Source organism: Bufo gargarizans, chromosome 5, assembly GCF_014858855.1.
Source record: "Bufo gargarizans isolate SCDJY-AF-19 chromosome 5, ASM1485885v1, whole genome shotgun sequence".
Classification (NCBI taxonomy): Eukaryota; Metazoa; Chordata; class Amphibia; order Anura; family Bufonidae; genus Bufo; species Bufo gargarizans.
Genome location: NC_058084.1, coordinates 272,509,965 through 272,530,046, shown reverse-complemented (window position 1 = coordinate 272,530,046; position 20,082 = coordinate 272,509,965).

Below are 20,082 nucleotides of genomic sequence, written 5' to 3'. Positions count from 1 at the left end.
CTAGACTCAACACCAGGTAAACTCTATCTTTTCTGTTGTTTCTGCTGTGTCATTGAGCTTACCTCACATCCATATAATACATTTTAAAGGCATATTATCTTTTCTGCTTCTGTGAACACAATATATATAACAGTCAGGGGTCAAGTCCTGGGAAAAAAAGTGTGGGAACTCACCCAAGATCCACTGCAACCCCCCCCCCCCCTTCCCCCCTCCAAAAAATAAAAAAGCACAGAAAATCTAGCATGCTGTAATTTTTGTAAAAAAAAACAAAAAAAAAACACTTTTAGAAAAGTTTGTCCTGGGATTCGATCTCATGACCTCTACACATCAGAGGCAAGGCATATGCTCTCAAAGCTATGAAAGCTGTCTAGATAGTTACTTAAAAAAAAATAAATAAGACTTCTACTGTAGGTAACTTTGTCCACTGTGTATGGATGTAGCAGAGCTGGGTGTGTTGGGGCAGCTGTCATGTGTATGGTTGTACACTAGGTATCAGTAAACTAGGTATCAGTAGAAGTCTTATAAAAAAAAAAAAAAAAAAACACTTTTAGAAAAGTTTATCCTGGGATTCGAACTCATAACCTCTACACATCAGAGGCAAGGCATTTACCCTCACAGCCATAAAAGCTGTCTAGCTAGATGCTAAAAAAATAAAAAAAATAAGACTTCTACTTATACCTAGTGTACTGATACCTAGTGTACAACTATATACATGACAGCTGCCCCAACACACCCAGCTCTGCTACATCCATACACAGTGGGCAGCTGTTATGTGTATGGTTGTACACTAGGTATCAGTACACTAGGTATAAGTAGAAGTCTTATTTTTTTTTTTTTTTTAAGCAACTACCTAGACAGCTTTCATGGCTGTGAGGGTAAATGCCTTCCTCTGATGTGTAGAGGTTGTGAGTTCGAATCCCAGGACAAACTTTTAGAAAGACATTCTAAATGATCTCAGCTGCGAACGCTCTGCCCGAAGTGACTGAACAGCGTATCTGGCCGACAGAAGAAGTGAAGGAGATGATGTCAGTAGGGGGCGGGGCGCGATGAGAGGAGTCGCAGGCAGCAGCACCGCACAGACAGCTTCCTCTCAACTGAAGCCGCTCCTCCTCCCTTAGCCTGCCCTGCACAGTGCGCTCCGTCTCCCCCTGTGAATCTGATTCTGATTCAGCCGCGTTCTCCTGGCTTGAGGCTGAAAGGGAACGGCATTCCTGCCATGAAAAAAGTGCAGGAACGCCGTTCCCACGCGTTCCCCCTCCACTCGACCCCTGATAACAGTTATATGACATCCAACCATGGAGTCACTGTAAATAACTCTGATTTTGTCTTTAACACACAAACATAGGAACTGTATTAAGGTTATTGGCAGGTCTAGCTGTTTAAACATATAAGCTGTATTAGTAACCTAGGACAGGTCTTAGCTGGCCAGCTACACTGAGAAGGAATTAGAGAAGTGACATATTTCTTGAGTAAACACCAATGAAAGGCATCATGAATTTGAAATGAATCTGGCAAACAAAGACAGTAGGACACCGGATTAATAACTTTAACCACTCCATACGAACCAATAAATTGAGGAGCAAGTTTACCTGGAGGTACTTTGAGTCACAGATATTTTTCTAGAGAGCCATACATTGTCCCAAACCACAAACACAGAGGGAGTCATTTACTAAGCTCAAATACACATAAATTAGGTGTATTTCAGGTGCAGATGGCGACACAATGGTTAGTTGCACCTCTATCAATGACTTTGGATTTCAGCAATAGAAGCACAACCCCTTGCTCCTGCGCTAACTTCATGGTCTCGTCAAGAGAACCAGATGGAGGTTAGCTCACTAAGAATGACTCAGAAACAACATCCCTGTCAGGATCATGCAATAAACCAAGAGCAGATAAATAATTATTTACAGATGACAGCTCAGGAGTGTTATGATGTCTGTTCACTGTGTGCCATTGTATACTCTGTGGACTGGTTGTTGTGTTCCATGCATACTGGCCATGGATACTTGTGGATGTGAACTGTACCTCTGTGACTTGCATCCCTGTCCTGGCCTTATCTGTATGAAGAAGCTATTTGTCAGATGTCTGTCTAATGTTTTCCATTGTTGCTGTGTTGGCTGGTTGCCAGATTCTTGTGGATGTGTAGCTAGGTCCATTTCTCAGTATGGCAGTGCACATTCGCTTCAGTCCATGCATACTGGCGGTGGTTGCTTGTGGTTATGAATTGCACCACTGTGACGTGTATCTCTTCAATTTGGTCCTTGTGAGGTTAATTCCTTGTCTGAATCTGCACTTGTTGTCATGTGATTGTTAAGTCTGCTATATACTGTATGTTCCAGTGTTCTGTGTCAGACTGCTGTATGTTGCTGAGCTCTGTATCTGTTTGCTATGCATTTCTTGAGTTCTAAAAGTATAACCTGTCCTGGTTATACAACTTCAATATCTATCGTCTCTGCTTATATAAAGGAAGGAAAAATCAAATGCAGAGTAATATGCCTAGCAGGGTCAGAGCCAGGAGGTAACGTCAGAATCAGCAGTCAGAGGCAAAATCACTGACAGGCAGAAGATCATAAGTCTAGGAATCCACATAAAACACAAACTAAGCAAGTGAGGAAAGAAGACCAAATAACACGAAACTAGGATCAGCAGTTGCCTGTTTAAATACCCCACCATGACTCTAGTGCCAACACTGATTGGCTGGGGGTCCTTGCTCTCTAGTAGGCTGACCAGCTCTACTGTCATCAGGGCTGGTTGCCAGAGGAATAGAGCGAAAGCAGTAGTGTGGTCGGGAAAGTACATGACCTCTACATAGCGGTCCACCTATAGAGGAGAGCGGCAATTTCTTTTTTTTACACTAAACCACAACTGTAACCCCACCCAATACATATCTGGGCCAATTCCGCTCAGTTCCTGTTTTGCCCCCACAGAATAGTTATACTTTATAGAAATATTGTGTTATAGTAATCTGTTCTAGGGACTAAGGCCAGTAAAATAATAAAATAAATTGCCTCACTTCAACCAACACCATTTCTCCTTTCTCTTCTCTGGGTTATCCACAGTGATATGTTATTGTGGAGTCAGTATCGCTGATTGGCTGCAGGCTCAACAACAAAAAATACATCACTCTGTAACCTGGGGAAGAGAAAGTAGTGGCAGTGGCACCAAGGTTAGTTATTTTAACATTTCAGTGGCCACAGCCCCCATAGCAGTCACACCGGCGGTCTCAAGGGGTCCACCCAGTCCCATTTTTTTAATGGCAACAGGTGAGAAGGCTGTGATTTACAGTCACAACTGTGCCAAGAACGGGTGCGGTCCTATTCATTTCAACGAGGCCGCAAAAGATGCGGACAGCACACCGTGTGCTGTCTGTATCCATGTTCCATTCCGCGGTCCCACAAATAATATAGAACATGCCCTATTTTGTCCATAATCGCGGACAATAATAGGCATATTCTATATAGCGCCAGCCATGTGCGGACTGCAAAATGCAGAACGCACGCGGCTGGTATTCGTGTCTTGAGTATCCACAATTTGCGGACCACAAAACACTGCACGGTCATGTGAATGCACCCTAATACAGTACTATCACAGTGTATGAGAATAGACAAATGTCATGTACACTTTGCTTTTTCTTTCCGTGCAGAAATTGGCCTGACCTGAACTTAGAAAGCTTCAGCATGTCAATTCTTTTTGCGGTTCTTTTGTGCAGATTTCTATGCAAAGGTGAGATCTGTAGCAAAACAGCATCAAAATAGTACAAGTAACAGGAGGTTTTTGGTGCGGTCCGCATGGAAATGTATGTGGAATTTCTGCAAGACAGCCCGCACCCATGTGCAGGTAGCCTTATAGGGAGAAAGCTACAGCACCCCATTAGCTGCTTATTTGAAATAAATCTAGCAGAGCAATTGGAGAAATGAATGGGGAGATCTCTGGATCCATGTGAGGTACAGGGAGGGTTCTAGCTTTGTTAGAAAGATATTGTCATGTACTATAAGATGTCTGATTTTAATTTTATATATTAATTAAGGGTAATTCCTTTAGTTAAGTAGTACCAATAATACAGTAGTACTAGGCAGCAAACCAGTGCTAGCATTGACAATTCTGCAGACAAGTTATTTTTTTTAAGTCTAATAAGTAGTGAAAGGCAATAATAACATGTAAGTTCAGCTATTAGATATCTTTCATTTTCCATGTACTTTCACAATGCAAGAAGCATTTTTATCATTCCTGATTATGTCCACTTGTTAAAAAAAAATCCCGAACACTTGTCTCGCTTGAGTAATTGTAAATGTGTTTGATGATGGGGTAATTTATTCTGAGCCGCTGGTGAGTTTCTTGCCATGCTATACTGTGATAAAGCTTGGTATAGTACTTTTTACCTGATTGCATTATGGTGAGCGGAATACTGAAAGCGTAATAATATACTGAAAGTGTAATATTCCTCCAATTCCCTGCTGCATCTAAATAAATACAGCTGAGCAATCAATATGTATGACTGGGACTAAAGACAGAACCATCACTTGGGAGATTTGTTTTCCATTAGTTTCTTTCCACCATTGTACAATTTACATATTGTAATTATTTTTATAAAGTTTGACAACTTACAAACTTGTACTGATTGTGAGTTATAACTCTTAGGAGTTTCTTTACCATTTCATGGTAATGAAATGGCTGCTGTTGAAGTCTAAGACCTTATCATACTTCAGTGAATCATGAAGTCATGAAGATGCACCACTTTGGTCCACGCCCATTGAAATGTATGCGTCTGTGAAAACCACTGACGCAACATGGATGGTATCTGTGTTCTGTCTGTGTTTTTTCATGGACCATTGGTAGGAGATGCTCTGGAAAAAAAAATTCAGCTGAGCAGTGTATCAGGAATATTGATTACACACAAAGGGAAAAAAAACAGACACATGGACCGAACATGTATCCTTCATGGACATCTTCACAAATGAAATGCAGATAGGTTTTCCACGTCAAACAGACAAGGGAATGTTAATGTGACCATAGGCCTAATTCCCACAGTGGATTTTGCAAAGTTAAGGGTACAGTTATACAGTGACACTGGTTGAACGACATGTGACGTGGAAGGATATCAGAGTAGCAGTTTTTTGGGGACTCGCGCAGTGATCTCATTCATTTCTAGGGGATCACCACTACCCTGCTGTCCTGGCCACAACCAGTCCGGCCAGTTAGCCGTACCCTAAAATCTTCTGTGTATTCAATGGAAGAAACCAATGTGGTTTTTAAATTTAAATGGGTCCAAGCTAATTAACTAACATGGCCAACTCTTACCCGTTAGTGCTCATTAAGTAACATAGTTATGTAGTTTGTAAGGCTGAAAAAAAGACCTCTTTCCATCCAGTTCAACCTGTTATCCTGCAAGTGATTCAGAGGAAGGCAAAAAAAAACAACAACTGTGAGGTAGAAGCCAATTTAACTCATTTTAGGGGAAAAAATTCCTTCCCGACTCCAATCAGGCAATCAGAATAACTCCCTGGATCAACAACCCATCTCTAGTAGCTATAGCAGGCATGGCCAACCTGTGGCTCTCCAGCTGTTGTAAAACTGCAACTCCCACCATGCCCTGCTGTAGGCTGATATCTGTAGACTGTCCGGGCATGATGGGAGTTGTAGTTTTGCCTCAGGTTGGCCATCCCTAAGCTATAGCCTGTAATATTGTTACACTCCACAAATACATCCAAGCCCCTCTTAAACTCTTTTAGTGAGTTCACCATCACCACCTCCTCAGGCAGAGAGTTCCATAGTCTCACTGCTCTTACTGTAAAGAATCCTTTTCTATGTTTGTGTACAAACCTTCTTTCCTCTAGACGCAGAGGATGTCCCCTCGTCACAGTCACAGTCCTGGGGATAAATAGATGATGGGATAGATCTCTGTACTGACCCCTGATATATTTATACATAGTAATTAGTTCTCTCCTCAGTCGTCTTTTTTATAAACTGAATAACCTTAATTTTGATGATCTTTCTGTGTACTGTATTTCCCCCATTCCAGTTATTACTTTAGTTGCCCTCCTCTGAACCCTCTCCAGCTCTGCCTGCCTTTCCAGAACTGTACACAGTACTCCATGTGTGGTCTGTGATTCGTAAAGTGGCAGGACTATGTTCTCATCACTGACATCTATACCCCTTTTGATGCAACTCATTATCTTATTGGCCTTGGCAGCAGATGCCTGACACTGTTTGCTACAGCTTAGTTTGCTGTCCACTAAAATCCCTAAGTCCTTTTTCATGTCAGTGTTACCCAGTGTTTTACCATTTAGTATGTACTGGTGACATGTATTTTTCTATAACCTTAGATTTGTCAGTGTTAAACCTCATCTGCCACTTTTCTGTCCAAGCCTCAAGCATAGCCAGATCCATCTGTAGCAGTATACTGTCCTCTTTCTTATTAATTACTTTACACAGTTTAGTGTTATCTGCAAAATTTGATATTTTACTGTGCAAGCCATCTACAAGGCCATTAATAAATATATTTAAGAGAATAGGGCCCAATGCTGACCCTTGAGTGACAGTAACCCAATCTGAGTGTGTACCATTAATAACCACCCTCTGTTTTCTATTACTGAGCCAGTTATTTACCCACATATAGACATTTTCTCCCACTCCAAGCATTCTCATTTAATATATTAATCTTTTATGTGGAACAGTATCGAATGACATCCATTGACTTAACCTGGTCAAGTCTAGAACTTACCTCCTCACAGAAACTGATTAAATTAGTTTGACATGATCGATCCCTCATGAAGCCATGCTGATACGACATTATTCGCTTATTTTCATTGAGGTACTCAAAGATAGCATCTCTTATAAAATCTTCAAACAGTTTAAGCACGACAGATATTACTGGCCTATAGTTTTCGGATTCTGTTTTTGATCTCTTTTTGAATATTGACACCATATTTGCTAAGCGCCAATCCTGTGGAACACTGCCTGTCAACACAGAGTCTCTAAATATCATAAATAAGGGTCTGCCTATGACATTACTTAATTCTCTAAGGATATGTATGCCATCTGGTCCCGGTGATTTGCCTCTTTTAATCTTTTTAGAACACTGATGCATTTCTTCCAGGGTCAGACAGGGCACTTTTAGTGGGGAATTTACTTTTACATTCTGCATTTCATCTAACTTTTTATTTTTCTCAGTGAATACAGTGGAGAAAAAATATTCAATAGCTTTGTTTTCTCCTCATCGCTGTCTGCAACACCCCCATCAATCTGTAAAGGGCTGACAACTTCAGATTTATTATTTTTACATAACTGAATAACATTTCGGGTTAGTTTTATTCTCTTTGGCCATTAATCTCTCTTTCTCCAGTTTGGCTGCTTTTATTTGTCTAATGCTCTATTTTTCCCTTATAGTTTTTCAATACTTCCTTGCTACCCTCCTGTTTTAGTGATTTAAATGCTTTCTTTTTGTCATTTATTGCTTCCTTTACATTTCGATTTATCCACAATGTTTTGTTCTTGTTCCTTACCCTTTTATTCCCATAAGGCTGTGATGGCTAACATCCGGCACTCCAGCTGTGATAAAACTACAAATCCCAAGGTGTACACGTGCTTGGCTGTTCTCAGAACTCCATAGAAATGAATGGAGCATGCTGGGAGTCGTAGTTTCACCACAGCTGGAGTGCCGGAGGTTCGTCATCACTGCCATAAGGTATGTACCTCTCATAATTAGAGTTTAGGATGTTTTTAAAAATATCCCATTTTGTGGCTGCATTTTTATTTTTGAGGACATTGTCCCAGTTAGTGAGGCCAATGGCCTTTCTTAGCTGGCCACATTTAGCTTTTTTGTCAGCAGACCCTAACTCTTCTTATGCTTATTAATGCGCCACTTACGGCACAATTAAAATTGTTATGATATGCAAATTAGCCTCCAGGAGCATGGGGGCGTTGCTCCCACTTCTAGAGGCTCCGATCTCATTGCATGCCCTTCTGTTCTTGATTGACCAGGCCAGGCCAGGCAGCTTTCGTCTCCTCCTGACAGACCTGTGTTCTGGGCAAACGGCACTGCGCAGGCACAAGATTTATCTAGCACACAGGGCCGGCAGGAGAAGACAAACGCTGGCCCTGTCAATCAAGGACAGCAGGGCGTGACATGAGGTGGGAGAATAGAGCCTCTAGGAGCAGGAGCAACACCTCCCTGCTCCTGGAAGCTAATTTGCATATCATCAAAGTTAAAATTGTGCAGTAAGGGGCACATCAATAAGCATAAGAATAGTAGAGTTAGGGTCTGCTGACATTAGCACATCGCTAATAACAGCCAGTTTAATAGGGTTAATTCTGGTGACAGAAACCCTTTAACTGCCCAGTCATAGCTATCATTTACAGTCAGATCCATAAATATTGGGACATCAACACAATTCTAACATTTTTGGCTCTATACACCACCACAATGGATTTGAAATGAAACAAACAAGATGTGCTTTAACTGCAGACTGCCAGCTTTAATTTGAGCGTATTTACATCCAAATCAGGTGACCGGTGTAGGAATTACAACAGTTTGCATATGTGCCTCCCACTTGTGAAGGGACCAAAAGTAATGGGACATAATAATTATCATAAATCAAACTTTCACTTTTTAATACTTGGTTGCAAAGTCAATTACAGCCTGAAGTCTGGAACGCATAGACATCACCAGACGCTAGGTTTCATCCCTGGTGATGCTCTGCCAGGCCTCTACTGCAACTGTCTTCTGTTCCTGCTTGTTCTTGGGGCATTTTCCCTTCAGTTTTGTCTTCAGCAAGTGAAATACATGCTCAATCGGATTCAGGTTAGGTGATTGACTTGGCCATTGCATAACATTCCACATAATCTAAAGAATGGCAGGTACTAAAAAAAACACTATAGCAGCATACATGCCTCAAAAAATGCTACAAGAAGACCCTTTTTTAACCCCAGAAAGCTCCATGCACAAATCTGTGTGTGTGAAGGGACCCTAATAGATAACAGAGATGAAATTAACCCTGGCCAAAAATAAAAACCATCTTGAGACATTAGAAATATTATGGATATTTTAACACATATTCAGCATCAGTGATGGCCAGTTTGCCGTGTTCGCCCACAAACACATGCGAGCTGCCGTCTTAACTGACAAGTCTGGCGATGCACAGGTAAGTCCTAACCTGTGCCTGTGCTCGAGCCGGTCTGAAATGAAATGCGGTCACCGGGAGCAGGCATTTGCAAGAACAGCCACCGGGGGCCTTCATCGGGCTGTTCTCGGAACTGCCTGCACCCGGAGACCACATTTCATTGCAGACCGGCTCGCGCACAGGCACAAATAAGGACTTACCTGTGCATCGCCGGACTTGTGAGTTAAGATGGGCGAACACGGAGAACTGGCCATCACTGTTCAGCATTCCTCCATAGATCCAGTTACAATAGATTAGCTAGACACAGAGTATTAGTTGCATCTGGAAGCTCTGGCACCTCTGAGAAAACGATCTTTTATCCACAGATAAGAAAAACTGCTTTTGTCTCAGCTGTAATAAATGATCTGGAGACCACATGGAAAACACCATGAAGAGGCCTTCACAAGAGAACGTCACACAGATCCAGGGATACATGCTCCTGGGTTATGCTGTGGGATAGCATTATGTCTAGTAGCTGGACCCGCATAGTCTTCATTTCAGGTACTCTAAACAGCTCATTGTTACATTGATTTGCTCTTGGAAACATTGGTACGGCCATTTCCCAGGATACATTTTTCAGCAAGACAATGAGAGGCTGCATATTGCCCATACTACTGTGAGCGGCCTGTGAAGCCTAAATTTGTTAACATGACCTGCAGCATCTCCAGTCCCCCAATGAGCACATCTGGAATGTTATTGGTTGGAAATTGCAAAGGGAGCTTCCGGCAGTGGATCTTCATGTTATGCGTGCCTAAGTGCATTCAGCATGGCAGGACCTCAGACAACTATTAATAACCTAATTATTGTTTGCAATATTCTGTTTCCAATTTTTATACTTTGCATATAATTAACATGTCTATCTAACCTGTGATTTCTATAATTTTTCGACTTTTTCTTCTTAGTGTGCTGCCTACCTTGACTTTTGAACTGTATATTGGTTTATACAAACCCTACCTGCCCTGACATCGACTTGTTTCCTGACTGCATTCTTGCCTGATCCATTGGTGCTCCTCAGCGGTGTCTCAATCCCTGTGGGTCATCAGCCACTGAACAGGGACTACTCCAAGAGCTAGTGGCCAGGTGATAGCCCCGTTGTGGAGTCCAGATGCCTCTATAGGATTTAAAGGGTGAAGACCAGAAGGGCCACTTAGATAACACCCTTAAGAGTAGCCCCAAGCCAAATATGTTCAGTGGCACAGTGGATCTGCATCCATGTTCGTAAAAGTTTGCTTGTGCCAACTTCCTGCATCAGGCCTTAGTTACCCAGTATTGCATACCCACAGTGTCAATGGAAAAATCCTTAGTGGTAGTCTCTGTCAATGGAGTGTCCCTTCCAGTGTATATCCAGTATATTACTGTTCCCATGGATCTTTAGGTAGGGTTCTTGCATACAGAGAGGATTTAATTATATGTGCTCCCAAAATCCACTAGTTCTGTGTTGCTGGGGTTGCCATGGATCTGTCTCCATATTCTTGTAGTCGATTTGGACAATGGAGATATACTGAGATAGGGGTCCAGATGTAATTCATATTGTCTGGCTCTAGTGCAGCCTGTTAGGAGACCTCAAGTCTCACAAAGTCTCTTGGGCCTACTGTCAGCCTATGTTGGTTATGTGGCTCTGTTTAACAAGGAGATATTGCCACCATATCGTGCAATTGCCACCATATCGTGCATACAATTGCTCCATTGACCTCATGCACAGAACCACTCCTCCCCAAGGTTGGGAGTGCCATGTCAAATTATATAAAGGAGAAAGTGACAAGAGAAAAGGACTCATCTGAAAGTCCTCCTCCACAGCTATAGCTGCTTTGTTTCAGTCCTGCATAACGGAAACCAAATGGATCCGTTATGGTTGCCCATAGACTTCTATTATGATGGACCAAAATGGAATGCCTCTTAAAGGCTACCATTTTGATTTCTGTCTTATGGATTCTGTTATTTTCCGTTATAAACATGAAAGCAATAACGGAATGCATAATGGTGATGTGAACCCAGCCTTAATTGAGCTTTAGCTTCCAAGTTTACTATTTAACCAGTGAAGGTGTGCTAATCTGATTGTCTGCCTGAGTATTTAACATCTGCCTGTTAATCAATTCTGTTACTCTGCTGCCTACCCTGACCTTAGCCTCTGTATTGTACTGATCCCTTGCTGCCTTCTCTGCCCTCCAATTAGTTTCACAGAATTACATGAACTCTGATGCCCTGACCTCTGCCTGGCTACGAGTATTGCCTGAACTCATGGTGCTTTACACCGGTGTCTATGACTTCAGAGGGTCAGCTGCAAACTTCACATGGACTATTCCAAGAGGTAACAGACTTGTGGGTCCCCTGCAAAGATGGCCAGATCCAAACTGGCTAGTTTATGCAGTGAGTCCACACCCACTCAGGCCATGAATCTTGCTGAACCATCCCAAATGGGATCTACAGAGTGGACACCATGAGCCCTCACCAGACTTAATGCATGATATGTCCACATGACTTAACGCCTTGACAACTGCCACAGCGGTATCACATCGTCCAGCAGCAGCCGGATTACCGGTAACACCTCCTCAAGCTATACCCTCAAGGTTCTGGTTATGTCTGAAGCTACCTTCATGCTATGATGGAGACCCTAAGCTGTGTCATGGATTAATTAATCAATGCACTATCCACTTTGAGTTGCCGACTCCCCAGTTTCCTACCGACCGAGCCAAGGTGGCATCGATGATTTCACTCTTGTCCAATTAAACCCTTGCCTGGGCTATCCCACTGTGGGAAAGAAGTGATCCAGTAATCAGCGATCAGAGTCTTTAAGTAACCCGGGAGTAGTTGGCCAATACACCATCTAGTTTAATATCTTGGCCTTAGAGCTAGCCTGGGATAATGACACTCCAGTGGCAGCATTCTAGGAGTGTCTGGCATGGTGAATAAAGGACGAACTGGTGGCTTGTGACATGCCATCCACACTGGAGGTCTTGGTATCTCTAGCCACCCTCATCAACCTGTGTTTCAGTGAATGATGCTGGCTTCTCCTTTTTCTCCAACACCAGTATCCGTGCAGGTGGACACTCCTGTTGCATATTTTGCATTAGGGCCCAGGCGCTTACGGTTATACTTTTGATAACTATTATAAGAGAATAGCATTTTCCTTGCCATGCATCTGAAAAAATTAATGATATGTTTTTCAGTTGTAGAGGACAGGCATGGATGTGAAATTTACAAGTAGTCTGTACAGATTTTCTACGCATATTATATTGCAGCCTGCGATGAGCCCTATAATGGTTAGATTTTCTACATTATCTTTCCAAGTCTACAGCATTGTTACATCATTCCCACACATTGTAATTGACAAGAACAAGAGTCTACTTAAATCTGTTCACGATCTCTTTAGTCTTCTGCCACATGACAAACTTCATTTTCTTGCCCTCTTATTTAGTTATATCAAGCTGCTTCACTTCTATTTCTATCAGCAATGAGCCCCTTTAAAGAATGAATTAACATTCTGAGTTACTTACAAATTCAAAGCAACGTCTGCCCATTGTCATTTGGTTTTCAGAAATATTTTATTACTTTCATTTGCTGAGCACACTGACATAATCTTTATAGCACCGTTCTTATCATCTTGTCCTTTGCTATCATCTTAAAGAAAATAATCATTCTAGAGGAAGCTAATAGCTGACATTACAGGGAATAAAGTAAAATTGCTGAACTAAGGTCATTATAAAGTAGATGTAACAATGAGAAGGTGCCATCAAAGATGTGTAGGCTGTCACATATGTCTTTTCCTGCCCCAATTCTTCATCACATCAACCTAATTAATATGAAGCCAACTGGGCAAAAAAATCATTCAAACTGAATACTTGAGTGAGAGTGGAAAAAAAGATTTCGGGAAAACATTAGTCTCATCCATGATGTTCTTCCTCTCTTAGACTGGAGATTAACTGTTCAAATGAAAGCTTTTAAAGTGGTCCTATAATGATATGTGCCAATTATAAAGGGAGATCTGATAATCCATGTAATGTCATTTCTTGCTGACATAGTTATGCGCACAAAGCTAGAAGATTATCACAATTTATCTTAGTAGTTTACAGTGTGTATGATGGTTATTACTAGAGATGAGAAAATGTTCCGAAAAGATTTGATTCGATCCGAATGAATTTGTGGTGAATCGTGTTAAAACAGCTATTTCCTGGCTGCAGAGAGCCTGTATAGGGGTGTACAACACTGTGCCTTGCAGAAACATGCATAGTGAGTCTGCTGTTGTAGTGAAACAATACTGTGAGTCAGTATGACATGCAGATGACAGGCATCGCTCTTAGAATCACTGCAAACTTCACTTCTTTGGGCAGTTACGGGGCCAAAACTGACCAAATAACTCAAATGTGAACCCAGCCTTACAGGTCGATATTAGCGTCATGAGAATGAACAAAGGGTCCAGCTTCCAAAAAAGGACGTTCTTTATTCTAAAATACAAATATACATAAAAAAATCAAACAAAGCAACCGGGTCTAAGCATTTTGGATCCCCTAATACTGATCCTTACTCATGACCATGAGTAAGGATCAGTATTAGGGAATCCGAAACGCGTAGACCTGATTGCTATGTTGGATTTTTAATGTATATTTGTGTATTGGAATAAAGAACGTCCTTTTTTGGAAGCTGGACCCTTTGTTCATTCTCAAGTCTCCTATTGTGTGTTTGGTTCCCAGCGCAGTCCGTGCCTCCACTACAAGTGATATCAGGTGAGTGCAGCCTTGGACTTTTTTGCCGATATTAGCGTCAGGTATAAAGAACCGTGCAGAGGCCCAAGATCCTACTATAGCGTGAAAGAGAGCACTTATTTTACACCATTGCTAGCTCATTCCACATAGATGTCTACAGAACCTGTTCCAGCAGTAAGTTTGTGTTGACGTTACTGATTATTTTGCCCTTCCTCTGATCTGTCAGAACAGTAACCCCCCCCAAAAAAATTGATCCTGTCTGTTGAGCATCCACCTTCACTCTGTCAGCATTTGGTCAGTAATCCATCAGTATTACTAATGCAAAAAACAGGAGTGGACCCCCCCAAAAAAAGACATGTGAATGGAATATTTGCATGTCTTCTGTGTTTTGTACCCACACTTATCGCCACAGTCCCGGATGCCGTGCTCAGCGGTGATCTACGGTGCTTTTGAGGATTCCACTCCACAGCTTCCACTCAGCCCTGGACACAGCATGAGGTTGGCTGGTTTCATGTTACACCGATCTAATGGTGGAGCGCATCACTCCCTGGGCTGTGTGGGTTAGGTCAGGTGACCTTGCTGACCAACCCTGGCTCTCCTGCAGGTATTTAAGTGGCTCAGCCCTCTTCCCAGATGCCTTAGTGTCAAAGTCCTTGAGTTTGCTGGTTCCTGATACTCTCATGTGCTCCTAATTTATACTTCGTTTCTGGACTCTGCTTATTGTCTATTCCCTACCTACTTGCCTTGTCTCCCCTGTTGCTGACCTGGATTGCCTGACCTGCCGACTCCCCTGACCTCTTGCCTGTCTGACTACGCCTCTGCCTCATCCTTTGGTACTGCACTGTTGCTCCTGGTAACGAACCCGCCTTCCTGACTACGTGTGTACTTCTGGTACCTACCCAGGTATCACCTGGTCCTCCTGGACCAGCTGCCACTAACTCTGAGGCTCCAGTGAAAACCAGGTAGTTGCTTAGACACGCCCCTTCAGAGTATAGTCAGTCAGTGGCACAGTGGGTTCACACCTGATGATTTGTGACAGTACACTGAGGCCATGGACCCCGCTGGTCACTCCAAGCCTGTCGTTCAGGAATTATTTCATGAAGTGAGGCGCCAGAGCGATCATCAGGATGTCACGATGTACTTCATGCAAAATGTTGCTGCTCATCTGGATGCCATCTCTTCTCCAGCTACTGCCAGTCACTGCTACTCCTGTAATTCCCACACCGTTGAATCCAAAATTGTGTGCTGCCGGTGTGCAATTCCCGCTGCCATCGCGCTATGGTGGAGATCAAAAGACCTGTCAAGGATTCCTGAACCAGTGCCTGATCCACTTTGAGTTGCATGGGCACAAGTTTCCTACTGAGCAGTCCAAGGTTGCCTTTATTATGTCCCTGCTGTCTTATGAGGCATTTGCATGGGCAAATCCTATTTGGGAACATGGAGGTCCAGAGACCACTAATCTGCAGTCTTTCCTGGCTACCTTCTGGCTGGTCTTTGAGGAGCCTGGCCGCATGTCCTCCACTGCATCAGCTCTGCTGCATCTACAACTAGGTTCCTCATCTGTGGGTCAGTATGCCATCCAGTTTCGTACCCTGGCTGCCGAACTTGCATGGAACAATGAGGCTCAACTGGCGGTGTTCTGGGAGGATCTTTCTGACTGGATTAGGGATGAATTAGCTGGTTGCAACCGTTCGTCTACTCTGAATAGGCTGATCACCTTGGCCACAAGGATAGATATGCTTTTCAGGGAAGGTTCTAAGGAGGTTGCATGCACCATAAGGCCACCTCGTTTGCCTCCATCCTTCTAGAGGCTGGTCCTTCCTCTAGTGTCCACCCCACCTGAAGAGCCCATGCAAATAGAGCGTCTTCGATTGTCTGACTAGAAACGTTTACTAATGTCTAGGATCTGTTGGAGAGGTGGTCCTAGACAAAGAGAAGTCCTCTCCGAAACTTTCTATTCCGGTGACAAGGGAGTCACGCTGTTGGTGTCTGCATTCCTGGACTCTGGGTTGGCCGGTAACTTCATTCAGCAAGCTCTGGTCCATCAGTTCCATCTTCCTACCATCTGTCTCGAAAGCCCTCTGTCAGTGGCCTCCGTTAATGGACTGCCACTTCCTGAACTTGTGACCTCCTTGGCGATGCCCCTCAAGCTGCAAATTGGGGTTCTGCTTTCTAAAATGATTTCCTTTTACAAGTGTTGATCGAGCACCATAGTGCTCAGGTGCTCATGGGGCTCGGGCCGAACACATTGGGATGCTCGGGTGCTCTACCGAGCACAATGGAAGTCATTGGGAGAACCCGAGTACAAAACCGAAGATAAAATCAATTCTAGAGCAAAATTTACAGGAAACATTCTTTCCTGTATATTTATTTGTGTATAAAGTGCAAGTGCTGCCAAAAATTACAAGGAAGAGGCACTCCGATACAACCTGTACATCACATAAAGGAGGGCCTCATTCACATTGGATGTGGTACAATTGTTTAGATAGTGGGACTCCTACGCTCATAAAGCCTATGCACTAAGTGAAATGGCTGCCAAAAATTGCAAGGAACCGGCACTCCAATGTTACACATAAATGAGGACATCATACACAGCCTTGAAAAATGATGATTGATGGCCTGCTGGTAACCCTCAAAAACATTTGGAGCAAGGGCCTGCTGATCTGACCATCTAAAACATTATGGACCATGGTAACCATGGGTAAAGGAGAATCAGGGTTTGATTCCGGAGAGGGAGCCTGAGAAAAAAAACTAAGGCTACCGCTTCCAAGCAAGGCAGCATGCGTGCAAATTACCTATTATGTATAAAAAAGTTGAAGAGCAGCACACAAATCCAAACTGGTACAATTCCTTGAAGCAGATCACGGACCCGGTCCTATTAGGTGTAAAAAAGGCCAAGGCAGCACTCAAATATCCGTGAAAAAAAGGGTATTTTAATCACCCATGTGGTAACAGCAATGTTTCAGCTCACTCCATGGAGCCTTTGTCAAGCCATAATACATAGTGCAAAATCAAGTGCTTATATAGCATACATGATTAACAACGTGATTACATGATTATACATCAATCTTTACAAAACAATGTTAAAAACAATATATATCAAATGTGCATGATTATATCTCACTAAGAACTGACAATAAGTCATAAAGTGCTATGTGCCAAAAATGTGTCCATAAATTCATATGATTACAGTGCATAACATCATTACTCAATATCACAAATCAGGTGTACATAATCGTTTTGATTAAAAACAAATAATTCATCCAATCGAAAGTTCTCATATGTAGCTTGAGATGGCAGGACCCGGTCGGCGTCCGGAATTGAGTAGTGCGCAGGTGTGAAGAACTCCTCATCCCGAGAGACTATCTCTCACATAGAAGACATAGGCACCCACATTCAGGATGGCGACCTTGCACTGAACATCGATTGAGCATGCTCCTTCCCAAAATAGGTCTGTCACACACATCTCACATGACAAAGTCACATGACCGCCATTCATACCAGCGGACCGATCATACTGCACGATTTCTTTAATAATTACTCAAAAGGAGGGAGTCAAGCAATGTAAACTGAGCTAATGGCATCCCGCCAATATCACCCTTATAAACATACTCCCATACCATCATATTTCAATGGTTATATATCTAATAGTCCATCTGTCGTAGGCAGTCACACTTTATCTGAGGGGGCGTGGCGTCTCCACCGGGGAAAACCCGTTCTGAGGCAGCACGCCCAAATGGGATCCACAGACGCAGCCGTCACCGTGAAGGGACTCTGCATCCCGGTCCTCATCCTGAAAAACCATCCAATCACACGCAGACTGTATAATACGCTAGGGATCCAATATACACAGATACATGACCTGAAACCGGTGGCCATCTGCACTGTGCCAAAGGTCCCATAATATTAGAAAAAGTATTGCAAGGTCGGATCTTGTCTGTGTCGTCATATGTCCCAATGTGATTACATACATGCATCAGTCAACACAAAAAAATAATAATACATTTTTATTTATTTTTTCACATATCCATAACCACCAATATGGTCCTGCCAAGAAACTCTTCTCTCAGGTGACAGGATCGGGGAATGTAAGAGCTGCCCAGCGCAGTGAATAATAATGAGCTGGGCGGCGGTAGGAATCAACAGTCGAGGCGCGGCTGGGCACAAAGGCATGAAAAAAAAAAATGCCCCTTGTGCATAAAGAAATGTGATTGACAGATGAATTTCAAAGTTGTTTATACATGGTTCACAATGCGGACAGGGGGTACTCTTATATCATTGGAATACACTTTAATAGATCTATGACTGCATAGAAATAACTAAATATGTTTATAGGGCCTGTCAGTGTCCCTTTAAGCTAGAAATACAGCAATAATTTTCTGGGTTTTAAAAATCACCCTTTTTGGGCAAAATACTTAATTTGCGGCCTTGTCCGCATCTGTCAGTGTGACACACACTTTTTAGATACTACTGTCATATTCTGTTATTAAAAAAACACCCATTTTGGTAAAAAATACTTAATTTGAGGCCTTGTCTGCATCTGTACGTGTGAGATACACACTTTAGATACTGCTGTGATATTCTGGTATTAAAAAAACACCCTTTTTGGGCAAAATACTTAATTTGCGGCCTTGTCTGCATCTGTACGTGTGAAATTCAAGCGTTATATACTGCTGTCATATTCTGTTATTCAAAAAACACCCTTTTTGGGCAAAATACTTAATTTGAGGCCTTGTCTGCATCTGTACATGTGAGATACATGCTTTAGATACTGCTGTGCTATTCTGGTATTAAAAAAACAAAATTTTTGGGCAAAATACTTAATTTGAGGCCTTGTCTGCATCTGTACGCGTGAGATACACGCTTTAGATACTGCTGTGCTATTCTGGTATTTAAAAAAAACACCCATTTAGCGCAAAAATCTTAATTTTGCAGCCTTTGCTGCATCTGTCATTGTGAGATACACCCTTTAGATACTGTTCTATTCTGCTATTAAACACTATTTTGGGGCAAGATCCTCAAATTGAGAAATATGAGGAGAGCGTCAAATAAGGGACGTGGCCCTGGTCGTGGTGCTGCTGGTGGAGCTCCTGTTGCAGGGAGAGGACGTGGTCGATCTGTGCCAGCTACATGCACAAGTTAAACACCTTCCTCAGGTGCGAGTAGGCGACAGAACCTTCAGCAGTATTTGGTCAGGCCTAATGCGGCTCTACGAATGGTGAGGCCAGAACAAGTATAGGCGATAGTAGATTGGGTTGCTGACAGTGCCTCCAGTTCCTATACATAGTCTCCCACTTAGTCTCCTGCTGAAAGATCAGAGTTGGCACCTGCAGCCGATGTCCATCAGTCTTTCACCTCACCCCCTTGCAAATTAGCCAAGCAGTCTGAGCCCCAAGTCATGCAGCAGTCTCTTCTGCTTTTTGATGACTCTGTTACAGTGGCGTAACTACCGGGGAAGCAGCTGCTTCGGGGCCCGGCGCCCCAGCAACGTGTGTGACAGTTTATTTTCAAGTTAGTTAAATATCGTGTTCAGGGCCCCTTCACAGCAGCCGCTAGTGTGATCTAATCTTACTGTCTGCTAAAGTCTCCTGGTCTGGGATTCGAACCCACAACCTCCAATCTATCAGTGAATCAGTGGCAAAGCATTTACCCTCACAGCCATAAAGGCTGCATTACAACTGATTGGGGGAAAAAAAAAAAAAAAACTACATCTATACACATGACAGCTGCCCAAACACACCTAGCACTGCTATATCTGTATATGACAGCTGTCCCTGCACACTCAGCTCTGCTATATCTCTATATATGACAGCTGCCCCAGCAAACCCAGCTCTACTACATCTATACACATGACAGCTGCCGAAACACAGTCAGCTCTGCTACATCTATACACATGACAGCTGCCCCCAACACACCCAGCACTGCTATATCTGTATATAACAGCTGTCCCAGCACACTCAGCTCTGCTATATCTCTATATATGACAGCTGCCCCAGCAAACCCAGCTCTACTACATCTATACACATGACAGCTGCCGAAACACAGCCAGCTCTGCTACATCTATACACATGACAGCTGCCCCCAACACACCAGCACTGCTATATCTCTATATGACAGCTGTCCCAGCACACTCAGCTCTGCTATATCTCTATATATGACAGCTGCCCCAGCAAACCCAGCTCTACTACATCTATACACATGACAGCTGCCGAAACACAGTCAGC